General features: G+C 36.9%; 1 long non-coding RNA gene across 1 annotated transcript in view; it reads left to right on the top strand.

Annotated features, from left to right (window-relative positions):
• LOC136792874 (uncharacterized) overlaps nt 1-16,725 on the top strand; it is a 70,580-nt gene that overhangs the window by 24,294 nt on the left and 29,561 nt on the right. Inside the window, exon 2 of the long non-coding RNA XR_010837428.1 lies at nt 10,306-10,414. This is a non-coding gene — a long non-coding RNA (uncharacterized lncRNA). The remainder of the gene's footprint in view (nt 1-10,305; nt 10,415-16,725) is intronic.

Genomic DNA, 16,725 nt, shown 5'->3' with positions numbered 1-16,725 from the left:
ACTGGCACAAAAACAGAAATATAGATCAATGGAACAGGATAGAAAGCCCAGAGATAAACCCACACACATACGGTCACCTTATCTTTTATAAAGGATGCAAGAATATACAATGGAGATAAGACAGCCTCTTCAATAAGTGGTGCAGGGAAAACTGGACAGCTACATGTAAAAGAATGAAATTAGAACACTCCCTAACACCATACACAGAAATAAACTCAAAATGGATTAAAGACCTAAATGTAAGGTCAGACACTCTAAAACTCTTAGAGGAAAACATAGTCAGAACACTCTATGACACAAATCACAGCAAGATCCTTTTTGATCCACCTCCTAGAGAAATGGAAATAAAAACAAAAATATACAAATGGGACCTAGTGAAACTTAAAAGCTTTAAAGGAAAGGAAAATAAAAACAAGACCAAAAGACAACCCTCAGAATGGGAGAAAATATTTGCAAATGAAGCAACTGACCAAAGATTAATCTCCAAAATTTACAAGCAGCTCATGCAGCTCAATATCAAAAAAACAAACAACCCAATCCCAAAATAGGCAGAACATCTAAATAGACATTCTCCAAAGAAGATATACATATTGCCAACAAACACATGAAAGAATGCTCAATATCACTAATCATTAGAGAAATGCAAATCAAAACTACACTGAGGTATCACTTCACACCAGTCAGAATGGCCATCATCAAAAAATCTAGAAACAATAAATGCTGGAAAGGGTGTGGAGAAAAGGAGAGAAATGGAGAATAGTATGGAGGTTCCTTAAAAAACCAAAAATAGAACTACCATACAACCAAGCAATCCCACTACTGGGCATATACCCTGAGAGAACCATAGTACAAAAAGAGTCATGTACCACAATGTTCATTGCAGCTCTATTCACAATAGCCAGGGCATGGAAGCAACCTAAGTGTCCATCGACAGATGAATGGATAAAGAAGATGTGGCACATATATACAATGGAATATTACTCAGCCATAAAAAGAAATGAAATTGAGTTATTTGTAGTGAGGTGGATGGACCTAGAGTCTGTCATACAGAGTGAAGTCAGAAAGAGAAAAATAAATACCGTATGCTAACACATATATATGGAATGTAGAAAAAAAAACAAAAAACAGTTTTGAAGAACCTAGGGGCAGGACAGGAATAAAGATGCAGACGTAGAGAATTGACTTGAGGACACAGAGAGGGTGAAGGGTAAGCTGGAATGAAGTGAGAGTGGCATGGACATATATACACTACCAAATGTAATGTAGATAGTTAGTGGGAAGGAGGCACTGGAAGGAGCCACATAGCACAGGGAGATCAGCTCGGTGCTTTGTGACCACGTAGAGGGGTGGGATAAGGAGGGTGGGAGGGAGAAGCAAGAGGGAGGAGATTTGGGGATATATGTATATGTATATCTGATTCACTTGATTGTAAAGCAGAAACTAACACACCATTGTAAAGCAATTATACCTCAGTAAAGGTGTTTAAAAAAATAATAATAAAATAAAATGCAAAAAACAAAACAAAACAAAACAAGTTGTGATCTTGCATTCAAATACAGGGCCTAGTGATATGACTAGTTGACCTACCCATGATCATTTTCCTCATCCCCTCTGGGCTAAATATTCTCTATTTTCCCTCCAAATCCATTCTTCACTCTTCTCCACCCTGCTCTGTGCCCCAGGACTCTGACATCTGTGGACCACATCAATGGTCTTTCTTTCTGGCTTCCAGATGAGTTTGGCCACTGGGAAGCACTGGCAGGGGATCAGAGGGTGAGAGGAGAGGGAGGTTTGGGGTTTACTGCCCTGGCTTCTGCAGTGTGGAGCTCTGGCTGCCAGTGGCTGCCTTCCTGCCGGGAAGACCACAGCTCCTGACAAGCAATTCTTCTATAGTCAGTTCTTCTTGGTTCTACTCACAGCTCTGGCCTCTTGCTCCTTCATCCCTTAGGGGTGGGAACACTCCTGGTCATTGCTAACCCCAGGGTGTTTCCTGTTTGGCTTCCCTTGACCTTGCCCACACCTTTGAAAATGGTCCCTTCATTAGACTCTTCTTAATCACATTCTGAGCATACCATCTGTTTCCTGGCAGGCCCCTGAACGATACTGCCTCGTCTGTGTATTTATTTCATGGTTCCCCAACACAGGGAACACAGGATATGCTGAAGAATCAACATCACGAAAAGGAGATGCAACTCTTTCCTGGGTCTCCTAAAAGGCGTGCAAGGCAGTCAGTTACAATTGAGGGTTAAAGTGGAACCCATGGATTATCTGTGGGTTTCAATTATCCTTGTTACCCTCATTCTATCTTGCACAGAGAATTGGGAATTGGCTATGTCAAGACTAAGTTGACACACATCACAGAGGCTATACAGCAGTCTATCTGCTCATTAAGAGCTTTTCACTGAGTATGTCCCACTGATCTTCCACTTCTCGCAATGCTTTTGATGTGGGTTTAATTCTCAGTTCTGACAGAGAGAAAGAGTCTCACATCTGCAGTCCCCAATGTAATCTTCACACGACTGTCAAAAATGCAACTATTTGTCCCCAGGCTTAAAGTGCCAGCTCTAAGAAAGGTCAAGAATTCTCCCTAGGAATATCTACAACATTCAAGCATATACAGTACTTAAGATCTTCATTTTATCTGGCACTTTCCTTCAATCTCATGTTCATTTGGATATCGTATTTCCATAGGCTCAATCTGGGCTGAGCATATTTTGAAAACACAGTTCTTATTTCCTTGCTAAAACCACACGTCTACCTGCTGTGCTATGGAAACACTGTTATGCCAAACTTGAGCCCAAGAAATGGAATCTACCTTAATGAAAGGCACTTTTTTTTCCAGTAATTTTCACATGTAACTCTTGGAATCATTTTTTATTTCCATCCTCAATAGTTTACGATTTGATGTAAAGAGCAAAATGAAGAAATAAAATCTTGTAACAAGCAATAAATTTCAAGTCTTTTCTCATTAGTTATCAAGCAAATAAAATGTTTCTCCATAAGTAGCATAGTTTTTTAAACTATTGGTCAACATATTATGTGAATAATGTCTTTCATACTACATCTTATAAGTAATAATACTTCAATCTTCAGTTGCTTTAACTAGAGTCTCCTTGAAATTCAGAATCTCTCTAGAAATGACACTTGCAGATAGCATTACCATCAATTTTCCCTAACACCACTTCCGTGAGATGAGTAACTACTTTTCCTGATTTAGGGAAGATTGGTAACTTGGCCAAATTGTGTTTTGAGGTTTTACTAGAAGCTCTGTAATTTTTATTGTTATTCTTATGTTCAATTCATAATTCATTTTCATCCTCTCATTCTCTTTTAAGCTGCTAATGCTAAACTTGAGATTAAGGCAAATTGTGTCATTTGTTTGGCCCTAAAATGAGCTGGAACTTCATAGGACCAGCTTCTTCAAGTGTGAGCTTTTGGAGTTGCCAAACATTTCTTACTTCCTAGTTATGCAGCTAATTATGCAACAAGTTGTACAACGAATGGTTTGTTGCTTTACAGTTACACACACACACACACACACACACACACACACACACACACACACCCCACTGGGTACATATGACTCATAGCACATTTAGATCTCCATAGTTTGTTGTCTTTGTGTAAAATATGCTAACATGTACTAAAGAAATGTTGGCAGCTATGACTGTTATTATCATGACTATTCTTTAGGAATTCTGTGCACAATTAATTAACTGCTTCCAAGCACAGTGATGCTGTTGAATTACATTGCCAGATGATAAGATTTTCACTCAAATATGTGAAAGGGAAAAGAGTCCCCACCATTTCTTCTTTCTATGAAAGATATACTACTTAAACATTTTGTGAAGGAGGTTTGCAAAACGCAAGTAGTTACAGCCTCATGTAGGGCAGTGACCAAAGAATTGGGTTACAGCCTCAGCTTTGTCAATAAACGGCCTTTTAACCTTGAGCAAATCAATAAAATGTTTTTGAGTTAGTTTCCTCCCCTGTTAAAAGAGGTTGGACTTAAATGGGCTCTGAGTTCACATTATGATTAATTAAATCTTATTATTATTTCAACATTATGATTCAGCTCTTGGTATCCACTGCATAGCAGTTAAACCCCAGGGCTTCAGGGTCTCTGCCAGAGTGTAAATTCTCACTCACCCTCTTACTCTCTATGAACTTGGATGAGCTACTTACTTTCCAAGCCCTAAGTTCCTCATGAATAAAAGGGAGAGTAAGTGGCGTGTTGGAGCTGGTGCACACAGACTCGGTAGAGGATTGTCCACAGCCCTTCACAACCTCATCTTCAGTGGCATCACCCTGGTGGCTGGAATCGGCCATGATGGGAAGATTAAACCTCAGAAAAGGCAGTTGGCAAGAGCCGCAGACAGAGGCTCCTGCTCTCCGGGAGGGCCAGTTCTTGGACATTTACCAGCATAGAGCTGGATATAATGAGTATTTATTCAATAATTTTTTTTTTAGTTTTATAGGAAGTAACCCGTGCAAATAATAAGTAAAGTATAGTAAAATAAGAAAAACACTTAGGGAAAGCATAATATGGATGCAGAGTAGATCTCGACCTACGAAATGGAGGCAGACCCAGTGGCCCAGCCCACATCATAAATCTCAACCTAAGCCAGGCTGCAATTCGGGGAAAAGCCTCACTGTCAAGGAGACTAAACATCAGTCACAATCCTGCAAGTTAGCTTCCGCTAGCTTACCTCACCCTAGAAAATAGGACCCGCTCTACGTATAAAGAAATCCTCCACCTCTTACCCAGTCATGCCCTGTTTCCAAATTGCCTCTTCTAATGCTCTATAAAACTCACTCTTGACTAAAATCCCTCTAGAAGTTCCTCCACTACTTGTGGAGGAACTCTACTCTCCCAATCCATGGATTGTTTTCCTTTGAAGGAAGGATGTCAATTTCACTACTAAATTGTTTTAGTTTCATCATTTGACATAGATGTTGAGCCTCAAGTGTTCCCTCCTGGGAGAAGTCTTCCCTGATCATCAAATCTGAAATACCCACCCCTCTCCCGAACTACCCAATTTAAAATAGCTCCCTTCCACCCTGTTTTATTTCATTTACAGCATTGAATTCGGTGAAATAATCTTAATTATTTATTTCTTTTCTTACTGTCTTGCCTACTAGACAGTAAATTTCATAAAAGCAGGGTCTTTATTTGTCTCCTTCACTGCTGTATACCCAGCATCCAGTCATCTGGCAGTTAGTAGGTGCTCAATAAATCTTTGTTGAATGAATAAATAAATGTGCTTTGTTGCTTTTTATTCTCTTGGATTCTTTCCACACTTCCTTTATTTCTTCTCTTCTCTCCCCCTTTCCCCACAAAACTTAAATCTTCATAGTGTCCACATTTATCTCTAATATGGGGTTATTAAACTCAATCTTTTGTTGGAGGTTTTGCACCTTCTGTCTTTTTTTAACAACACAACTTTTTATTAGGAAAAATAATCCTTATAATAGATGTTTAAATACATGTTTAAAATGTTTTTTCATGTACAATTTCCACAAATGCCTGAAAACCTTTTGTATATAAAGAAATCTAATCTGAGACAGGACAGAATACTTGGTTTCACTTCACTGTAAGTAGTACTGGTGTCCCTGAAAATATAACTTTTTCTCTTAATACAATGTGAAGTACATAGAGTAATGTAATTGGCTATTTTTTCTATTACTTATGTAACTTGGAAAAAGAGCTAATGTGTCCCTAGGATGTATTAGACATTAAGATACAAAAACAAGGCAATTCCTGCCCTTGTGGAGTCTACAGTCTGAGGAAGGGATTTCTATGTTAAATTTTTCTCATAAATAAAATAGCAGTTTTTCTTCTTTCTCTCTGCCATTTGCATTTGTTTATATCCATATCTTCACACAAATTTCCGCAAATCAAGACACACCTGGATTTAGAATTTTTTTCAATGTAGCTTGCCCTTCCCTCTTTTTTCTCTTCAAGACAATCACATAATCTCTTAGGAACTTGGTTTCTTTATATGCAAAATTGGAGAATTATTAGCTTTCCTTTCAATTCAGGAATACTTAAAATGATAACACAGTAAGAACATATAGAACAGAAAAATGACAGCAAGATATTATAAAAGGCTAAGACATTCTTCCCTTTCTGAAACAAGTTTCTCTGGAGTTGCTTTTTAATTCAAACATTCCACTGATCCTATTGCAAGTTTTTCCTGTTTCCATATTGCTGATAAACTTTAGTAGCAATTGTTCATTTACTCATTTATTGTTTGTTGCCCAATTCCTGGGCCCTTACCATGCATGGAAATTCAAAAAAAAAAATCATAGTCTTAAATGAGTGTATCTTCTAACCATAAATACGTAACCCAAAAAAGGTTAAGTATTTTCATTTAAACAGATCTTTAAGTAAACACTTGCTTATGACTTTAGACCTTGAATAGGCTAACTTCTGCTGTAATGAAATGCAAATAACTACGTTAATGCAAATGTTAAAGCTACAAATTCAGACATAAAAAAGTCAAGAAATGCTAAAGTGAAGGTTCTCCTAGAAACATTAACTCACTCAAATTGTACGTATAGAATATTTCCAATTACACAGAAAACAGCAAAATGCAAATCCTTAATGTACTGTATGTACAACCTGGATAAGTTAATGCCATTATGAGAACGTTAAATATTGCTACCCCTGACTTTGTTTCAAAAGTTACTGCCTGAATATTGCATCATTCCTATCCTCATAATGATAGTTTCTTAAAATGGAAAGAAAACAGAAGAGGAACAAGTGTCATTGTATTTTCTATCAATATAGGATTCTAAATTTAGGTAACAATTAATAGGTGAGACAAATGCATGTTTGGAATTTTCTAAAGTTTTTTCAATTGAAAAATTTCCACTTTGCGTGGATTAACTAAATGACACATTGAGATATTTTAGGTTACAGTTTTGTAGAAAAGTATAATAAATATGTGTGAAGTTGTCTTTGCTATTTTTTATGTGTAATATGTAAATTATTCAAAGAACAAAGATTTTAGCCATGAAGAGAATTTTTATAAAGTATAGATTTGGGAGGAAAAACATCAAATATTTTTTTAATAAAATTCAATGATTTTTTTTTTCCCACCTCATCTGAAACCATGGCCATTTTTAGTATAGTTTTTCTCGGGGCTTTCTAATTTTGGAGGAAAGCAAAATGTTTTGTTTAAATATTTTTGAGAGCTGAAAATAATATACTGTTGGCCTTCTGTATCCACAGCTTCTGCATCCAAGGATTCAACCAACCAAAGATCAAAAATATTCAGAAACAAAGTTCCAGAAAGTTCCATAAAGCAAAACTTAAATTAGCCACACACTGACAATTATTTACATAGCATTTACATTGTATTGGGTATTATAAGTAATCTAGAGATGGAAAAGTATACAGGAGGATGTACGTAGGTTATATGCCAATAGTGAGCTATTTTATTATAAGGAATTTGAGCCTCGGAGAAATTGGGGTGAGGGACACCATTCCCCCACAGATACTGAGAGATGACTGTATTTCACTATTTTCAAATTGAGTTAGCATCTCCTATAAATATTCAGTGGTGCAATAAAATACCGCATTAGTTGCATAAGGTTCGATTGGATAAGTCTGTCTTAGTTAAATTGTGGTGTTGCAAAAATAAGAGAAATGAAAGAAGGGCAATAAATGTGAACGCCAGAAAAATCTGCGGTAGTGTTGTTTGGAGAGATAATCTCTTGAGTGAGGGGTCCTGGGTTTCCTGCAAGTTCTCCCAGCGTCGTTTTCAATGTGTGAGACACCACGTGACCCAGGTGCCATGCAAGGAGATGCTGTAATAAATGGGGACTTTAAAACTGGAAAGGAAGTACAAGCACGGGTGAACCAAGCCCCCCAAACACACTATAACCACAGCATACGATGTTCTAGATTGACTACTCATTTCCAGTTAGTTCTTTGCCGAAAGCCCTTGAGTACTGCAATTTTCTACAGTGTTAGTACCCCATTTAGCAGGTTCTCTTTAAAAATGTGTCAAGCTTTTGAACTCCCCGTGTTAACCTGTATTTTCTTGTCTTCCACCACCAATTATTCAATCAAACTTCTTTTGTGACGAGTGGGATATAAATACCTGCACAGTCAGAAAACTATAGTGTCATGCCTGAGCAGCTTGATCTTAGATTTTAGGCTACAAATAAATTGGTATGTTCTTAAATAATTACCGGGCAGTTTGTCTACCACCTCCCCGGACTGCTGAAATGCCTAACATTTTATCTAGAGTGACAGCAGAGGCTCCTGGTCCCACCCCATGCCGGTGTGCTCTTCGCAGGACTCTTGTATCCTCAGCACAGAACGGTTAGAATCGAGCTGGGAGATAGGAATTCAAGCTCTAAACAATCCACTTAACTTCCTTGTTCTTTGTCCATAAAATCAGTGTCACAGTGTAGATTTACCTCACAGGGTTTCTAAGAGACTATCAATGCTTGTTCATGCATGGGACATCCCAATTTGTATCATATATTAATTTCTTACCTGTTCTTGTGTTCCCCCCTCCATTTGAAGCCTGGGCTGTCTTGACTGTCCATGGCAGTCTTTTTTTACACATTATTTATCCTAGGATTGAAGGGTTAATGGTATACTGCCTGGAATGCTTCAGGAGCTGCTACAATTTTAATCGATATTAAAAGTGGAGATTTCACAAAATAGAGGCAAACCAAAAAAAAAAAAAAAAAAAAAAGGAATTAATAAACAAAGAGGCAAAGGGGAAAAATCTTTTCCTTCATTTCTAGTTAGAACTGCTATTTTTTACAGCTAACTGAAATATTGCAACATTTGAAAAACATCAAAATAGCTAGAATTCATAAGTCTGAGAAGGGGAAAAGAAAGCACCTTGCAAAAGTGAAGGAAATTCAGCATTTGCAATGTAATTCAAATTGTACTTGTAATTCAGGTCCTGGAATTAACCCACTCAACCAAAGCTTGAAAAGATTCAGATTTACTCAGACTAGCAACAATACAATACTCCCTCACAATTGCCCAACCACCCTGTCTTTTGGTGATACATCCAATACACTCTAAATTATAATTCTCGAACTCAGTTTGTTGTTAAAAAATACATCTGTGCATCATATCAGAGTCTGTCTTGTTGCAATTTAAAGGACAGGGGGAGACTCACAGCCCGTTTTAATCAGACTAGGATAACACCTGAGCCCTTTCTATAATCATGTTTTGAAAAATGACTTTTACCACAATTTTTAACGATAGAGAGGTGAATTTGGAATAGAATCCCTATATTTTCAGCCAATTGACTACAATGAAAAGAGTAACTTTCAAGGCATTGTGGTGTTTGGGGTACGATTCAGACCATCTGAGCTGCCATTTTATTTTTCCAAGGTTGATTCCACCAGGGTTACATCTCCTCAGGGGTGGGAGGGTGACCATGTGGGCGAGATGGATTCATGGCACTGGGTGTTTAGACTGCTTGTCCATGAAAGTTATTTGAAGGTTTTTCATGCAAGCAATTTAGGAAAAGTCAGCCATTTTTACCTTTATCTAGTTTGGCAACAGTTCAAAGCACACAGGAAAAGTTTTTTTTTTTTTAAGGAAAAATATTGTCAAGCCTTTTCAAGGGCAGTTCTAATTTCCTCATTTTTTATCATGGACATTTTCTGACAGCAATAAACAAAATTTAGGTGTATCTTAGATGTTTTATAATGAAAAAAAACCTTCGTAAAATTTTAGAGCAAGGCTATGAGTGGAACTCACTTCTTTAAGTCACTAGCACTCAAAAATAGAGAAAATGTTACAATAGTAGTGAAGACAGTCAGGCTGGTACTTACGTACCAGGCACACCAATCAAGTTAGAAATGCAGAGGCCATACTTTGAACTGCATGTTGCAGGGTTTTCTTATTTGTTTGTTTTTGTTTTTTAAAGAAGAACAGCAAAGCAGCATTTTCATGATATTCAAAAAGACATATTTGATAGTGTAAAATACCTTCACCTTATAAATCAATTCTTTGGTAGAGAAAAAACCCTCTAATTTTACTTTTTTAATCCTATGCAAAGCAGCGTAGTCTCATATTTATTTAGCTTGGTGCTTTCTTTGTATTTAAAAAATTTATTAACCAGAGAGACCTCAGCGACATGTAAATTTCATTTTCTTTTTCCTGTAGATTAAAATACATCTGTTTCAGCCATCATTCAGGAAAGAAATAATTGTAATAGTTCATTTTATTAAAAAAGATTTATGTCAGCATTCAGTTATGACAAGAGAAGGCAAGTGACTTGTACATAATGGTAAGAGGCAGCTTTTTTTTTCTTCCAGAATTTTATCCAAATTGAACAGAACTATGTCCCTAAAATATATGAGGGGAGGAAATAACTTGGCTTCCTGGTATGTTGCTACTGATGGTGATTCTTCACTAAAACAGCAGGTAAAGTGTCTTTGTTAAACTTAATCTGTGACTTTCTGGTATTTGCATTATTCCATAGTTAAAATAACACAACTCATTCCAGTGGATTTCTCTCTTGTGTTAAGGAAAAATATTTAGGGATGTATCTGTGAGTCTGGCATTTAATGAAGTTTCTTTGCTTCTAATTATGTGCAGTACAGTTTAAAAGCAAACGATGTTTATGTAAAGTATCCAGAATAGGCAAATCTCTAGAGACAGACAATAGATTAGTGGTTCCCTGGGGTTAACGTGGGACGGTTGAGGAATGAAAGAGGGTGGCTGCTAATGGGTAGAGCGTTTCTTCTTGGAGTGATGAAAACATTCTAAAATTGATTGCGGTGATGGTTGTACAACTCTGTGAATATGCTCAAAACCGTTGAATTATACACACGAATGAATCACTTGGTAAGAATTTATATCTCAGTAAAACTTTTATGTTACAAAAACAAACAAACAAATGAAAAGGTGAACCCAACTCTATGGCCTGATCCCTGAAAAAATTGTCTGCTGGGTGGGCAGGCAGATGTGTAAACACATAATAAAATGACAATGTGATGAAAAGGAATTCACAAAATACAAAACTCTTTATTAAAGAGTTCTCTGCCTGAGAGTATCCCTTAACGGAGAGATACCGTTTGAACCAAATCTGGATATTAGGGATGACTAAGGAAGAGCTTTCCTTAATTAAGGAACAGTATATGAAAAGGCAGGAAGGCAAAGAGGCAGGAGAGAGCATCAGGTTTCAAGAAAGATGTGAATATTTATTTCTAAAAGTTGAGGAGTCAGTATCTGGGAAGAGGTACGGGGTTTCAGGGGAGCTATGTGAAAAGGAATTGCCTGAATGTTTCCATCTTTGTTTAAAGTTATAAAGGGAAGCAAGGGAAAGAATTAACATTCATAACAGTTGAGGGTTAACAATAAAGGTATCAAATTGTAATTAGGTGTTTATCTTCTTCATTATCTTGTTCTAATTGCATATTCTATACAGGAAAATTAGGAGCCTTGGCCTAAGTTTATGCTTAGTTATTTTAATAAGGAGTTCTATTTTTCTTCAAATGACTTAGTAATAGTTAAGTAGGAAAAGCCTGTCAAATTTGTCCTTCTTTCTCTTGGGAGATTAACCATTTAACCACACCCATGATGAAGTCGGTCACTTGAACCACAAGATCACGAGTGAGATCTCACAGTCCTTTACACAGCAGCGTATTTTCATAACATGGAAACATAAACAGCCTACTAAGCATTGCTCCAACAAAACCCAAACCTGTTACATCATGGCAAATGCTATGGGAGTTTTTAAAATCAACTTGAAAGGAGAAGCACAGTCTGGGAAGAAATGTCTTCCACAGTAGCAAAGCTGAAATGACTATGATAATAGTCCCTGTGCTGTACAGTAGATCTTTGTTGGTTATCCATTTTAAATACAGCAGTGTGTACACGTCAATCCCAAACTCTCCAATATTATGTAACAACGTAAATGGGAAAAGAATTTGAAAAAGAATAGATACATGTTTATGTATAACTGAATCACTTTGCTGTACACCTGAAACTAACACAACATTGTTAATCAACTAGGCTCCAATATAAAATAAAAAGTTAAAAATAAGTAAAATGACTATGATGATGTAACAAAAGACTTTTAATACTCAGATTGGAAAAGGTTTATGGCATATAGATCACTTCAATGTTGGTAGTTACGCCTGCCTGACTCACCTCAGTCTCTGGAGAATGAGGCCTACATACAAGATACCCCTTACTTCAAATCCCTTGTTAGGGTCAGAGTCTTTCTACTTTTGGCCCCTACTCGTGTCCTGTTTCTCAACACTGGGATGAGTGAAAAGACACACATGGAAATCGAAGTTCGCGTGTTGTCAAAGTCTTCTCACGATCCAGACCTATGCGGAGCACTTCACACCGTACCTTCCCTCTACAGGAAGTTCCACTTCTTGAAAGCAACGAGCCATCCACACAAGGTCTTTACCATTTGTTACTCACATCAGGCATCTTCTCACCAATCTTTCAGAAACCCAACTAGGTAAGCAAAATTATTATCAATCCGCATACAGAGGTGAGGAAAGGAGATGGACTTGCTCAGGATCAGATACATGGAGGTGACAGAATCTGGGCCAGCGCCCACCTGTGTCTGAAGCCCGCGCCCGAACTCTCAGCCATGTCACTGTTCTGCTTATTACCCAGAAAACCCAGGCTTCATGTCGACACAAGCAGAGGGCCACTGGGAGAGGAGGGAGCCCCCAGGGAACTGAGGAGCTAGGCATAGCCAGACACTCCCAGCTGCGGTGACTTAAGAAGGAAACTAGACAACGAAATGACACTCCCTGCACGGTTCCTACTTGGCGTCACTTATGCCCTCCTGCAAGCTTTCAGGGCTGGAAAAACTGGGACTTCCTTACCTGCTGTGGCTGAAGATCAGCAGTACTTGTCCACTGCTGTACGTCCTAGCTCTCAGAACACATTCTTTCCCTTCTTTTATTTTTTTCACTTGATGCCATCATTCCACAAATATTTATTAAGACCCTATTTATTAAGACTCAAATTCTCTTCTAGGCACTAAGGATACAACAGTGAATAAAATAAACATTGACTTGCTGTCATACACCTTACATTGTCGTGGCATTAGATCATACACAAAAGAACACAAAAATGTATATCTCAATCTCTCATCTGCCCCTGGGTCACAAGAGTCACTATCTAAAAATGTCATGAGGGAATTCCCTGGCAGTCCAGTGGTTAGGACTCAGTGCTTTCACTGCCAGGGCTGGGGTTCAATCCCTGATCGGGGAACTAAGATCCTGCAAGCTGTGCAGTGTGGCCAAAAAAGAAAAAAAAAAAAAAATCACGAATTCTTGTAAGGTCAGATATCAAAAGGCTTCAGCTTTCATAAAGGATATACACTTCTTTATAATCAAATTATAAAATACATGCTCAGGAATCTTTCTTGACCGTGCTATAGCAGGGCTGGGAGCCTAGAACTTAACTTTAGCTACTACACAGATCTATTCGTTTTTAAAAGCCGTCAGAAGAGTCACTTCTCATGAATTACTAAACCTGGCTATTCCCATTCATGCACACAGACTAATATAGTCACCATCTTTGAGAGAATGAAACAAATTATTAAGGCTTCATCTGTTTTTGATTTTTAAGTCAGTTAGTGTATTGATCTCAAATGGAAGACAGTTGATCTACATTTTTCCCCATTATTAGAGCATTTAAATATACCAGTCTTCTAACAATTGAGAGATACTGAACAGACATAACTCAACTTCCAAAAAATTCACTTCTTAAAGTTAAGAGACAATCATCCCAAGCTTAAAACAGATGGTGTCAATATTGCGCTAAGTGATATGTGACCAACTGTGAGGATATTTTGATAAGTAAAGTGTAGACACAGAAAAAGTTTGTATAAACTGTTTTTCATACAAAATTGAGAAGTCTATTTATTACAGAACAGACATGATTTCTATTCTTTCCTATGTAATAGTCATAAAAAGAACACTGTTTTTGAAATACATAGGCAAAGGAATCTGATGATCTTCTATCCAACCGTATCTATTTTCAGGAAGGATTAAAGACAATTGGAATCCACTTACTTAAAAACCAGGTTTGCTAAAATTTGGAGTATGAGGTTCAGAAAATTTTCCATGGTTACCCTCTCTTGCCCTCCCTCACCTCACTTTCACTTAAATGTAAGTTTTAGTGGAAAACTGCAACAAGAAAAGATGCCACAATTTCATTTTTCTTACATAGCACGATTGATATTTCAAAAAATAAGAGCATATTTTTGAATGAACAGGGACCTACTCAAGGAGCCGGACTTAATATAATAAAAGAGCAAATTCAGTGAAATGAGGTTATTAACTTATTAATAGTTTAGGAAAAGATTAAAGAGTTGCTTTTGAAATTTTACAAATCAATTACTTCAGTTAAATTTTAAACCAGGTCTTATAGTCAAAATCAAAGATTTTTTTTTTTTAAAGGAGATCAAAATCCAACTGTTCATGTTTGGAACCAATTAAGTTCCATTTCGAAGGCACAAGATATATTCTTGCTTTTTTTTTAAAGGTGCTTCATTAAATGTTACGTTAGGCAGCTTTTCCTATTTTCAATGTTACATTTGCTAAAAGCCGTTATGAGAAGACAGTTTGTGATAAGAAGACATATATCTCAATTAAAGGGTCATTTCATTGAACAGATCAGAGAAAAGTCAAAACATCTAGACCACAGTTTTGTGCTTTTGTTTCTAAAAATGTTAATATCTCTGAACTAAATTCTTGGGGGATTTTAGTTAGATGATGACACAATTCTGACCAAATAGGCTGAAATATCCACAACTGCCCTCACTCACAGGCATTTTGTTTTGGAGGCAAAATAAAGTGAAATCTTACTCCACCGAACATTCAACTGCGGTTAGCCAGTATTTTTAACGATAGTTAACAATTTATTGAACTACTTTTCTATGTCAGGCACTGTGATACACACCTAGAATTTCCTCATTTAATCTCACAACATTTTTATACTCATTTTTCAGGGGAAACAGCCCCTGGGAGTTAGAGGATCACCCCAAGTTCACATCACCAGGATGCAGCAGGGCCCAGATACAAACCGAGTCCCTGATTCCAGGAGCTGCACTGTTAACCATGACATGAACTATGTTCTCATGTGAGCCAATGAAAATCACTAATTGTCTTTATTATCGCCTCTCCGTCAAAATAGATCAAGCAGGAGCCACATCTGTTTATCAAAAAATCTTACCACAGACATTCTTATAATTTAGGAAGGGTAGTTAAAATTTATGACTGTTCCCACCAAAGCAATTGATGAAAGCCAAGGCTGAAATGCAGAATTTGCATCTTATAACATCATTTAAAAAAAAGATGAAAAAGAACAAAGGCTATTAAGTTTTAAAGTGGGGATAATTTTTAAACACCACAATGATAGCACTTAATTTCTCTTTTTCCTAGCTTTGGGCTAACACAATGTATTGTGGTGATATTTGGAGTTTGGGCTTCAGAAATTTCCGTGGACACATTAGCTTAGATGGTTTCATTACCCACCCAGATTATTAAGTAGCATTCAATTACTGAGTGTTGTAATGCCAAAGAGCATAAAAGAGAGACAAAATCTCGGTAAGATCTGAGGGTGAAATGGCATTTTTATATTGCTATAAAGATTACTTAGCTCTAGTGCAGTACTAATGATCATTTCTGTGACTAAAAACATCCCCTTATGATTAATTATGTAAACTGTCATCATTTCAAGCCCAATAAAGACTTTAAAACATTTTTCATGCATCTTGTATCCCAGCATATATTTTTTTCCCATTTACCCACATAGGAATCAACTCTAAGGATTAAAGTAACTACTTTCCATTACATCAAAATGGTGTATAACTTGGGAGTATTCAGGTATATATGTACAATTCAGGTAAATATATGCAGGGAGTGTTTTAATACAAGGGAGGATCTTTTGTATTCTTCATAAATGATGATTTATGTGCTGATTCCTGTAAAGGGCATAGTTTTCTCATATTGGAAGGAATCTCTCAGTAGTCAAGTTCTTCAAACTGGATATATTTGAAAATTAGAAAATACAATAAAAATCACGTTCGAGTGTTAATTATAGTTTTGTTTCTGTCATCAATAAAATTGGTGATGGGGAAGGCTGCTGTTCAACATTAAGGGATTTTTTTATAATAGAATGCAAAGCAGCTGTTAAATGTGAGGTTACATATAAATGTTTACTAATATTAAAAGATATGATACAGCATTCTGTGAAAATAAAAGCCATAAAAGGGTATGTACAAAAGGACTCTTATTTTTATAAAAATTTAACGTACGTATATACCCATAGACCTTTGATTTAAAGATATACAGAAAGGCATTAACAGAGTTTATGTCAAGGTGGTAAGATTACAAATAATTTAAAATTCTTTTCTCTTGAACTACCTGCATTTACTAGAATTCTTCTATCTGATGAACATAGGTTTGTTTTTAAGATAAAGAACTATAAGGAAAAACACACAAGCAAACCAAAATATCCTCTCTTGATGAGATGATCATTTAGAGTCTGAAATAGAGACATTTTTTGGATAAGGCCCCATACTTATGAAAACTGGTTCAGAGTTACACCCACAGGACAAAGCACCTTCTTAGCCACCACCAGGCCCTGGAACCTATCTCTCAGGCCTAATAGGGAGATAGAAGACAAGCGCCAACGGTGAAGCTCACTGCCTCGGGCCTATGGGCTCTTGCTTCCCTGGCTGCTCTGTGGGTTGG

This window comes from Kogia breviceps, chromosome 17, assembly GCF_026419965.1.
Source record: "Kogia breviceps isolate mKogBre1 chromosome 17, mKogBre1 haplotype 1, whole genome shotgun sequence".
Classification (NCBI taxonomy): domain Eukaryota; kingdom Metazoa; phylum Chordata; class Mammalia; order Artiodactyla; family Physeteridae; genus Kogia; species Kogia breviceps.
This window is presented reverse-complemented; position numbering and strand designations above follow the sequence as displayed.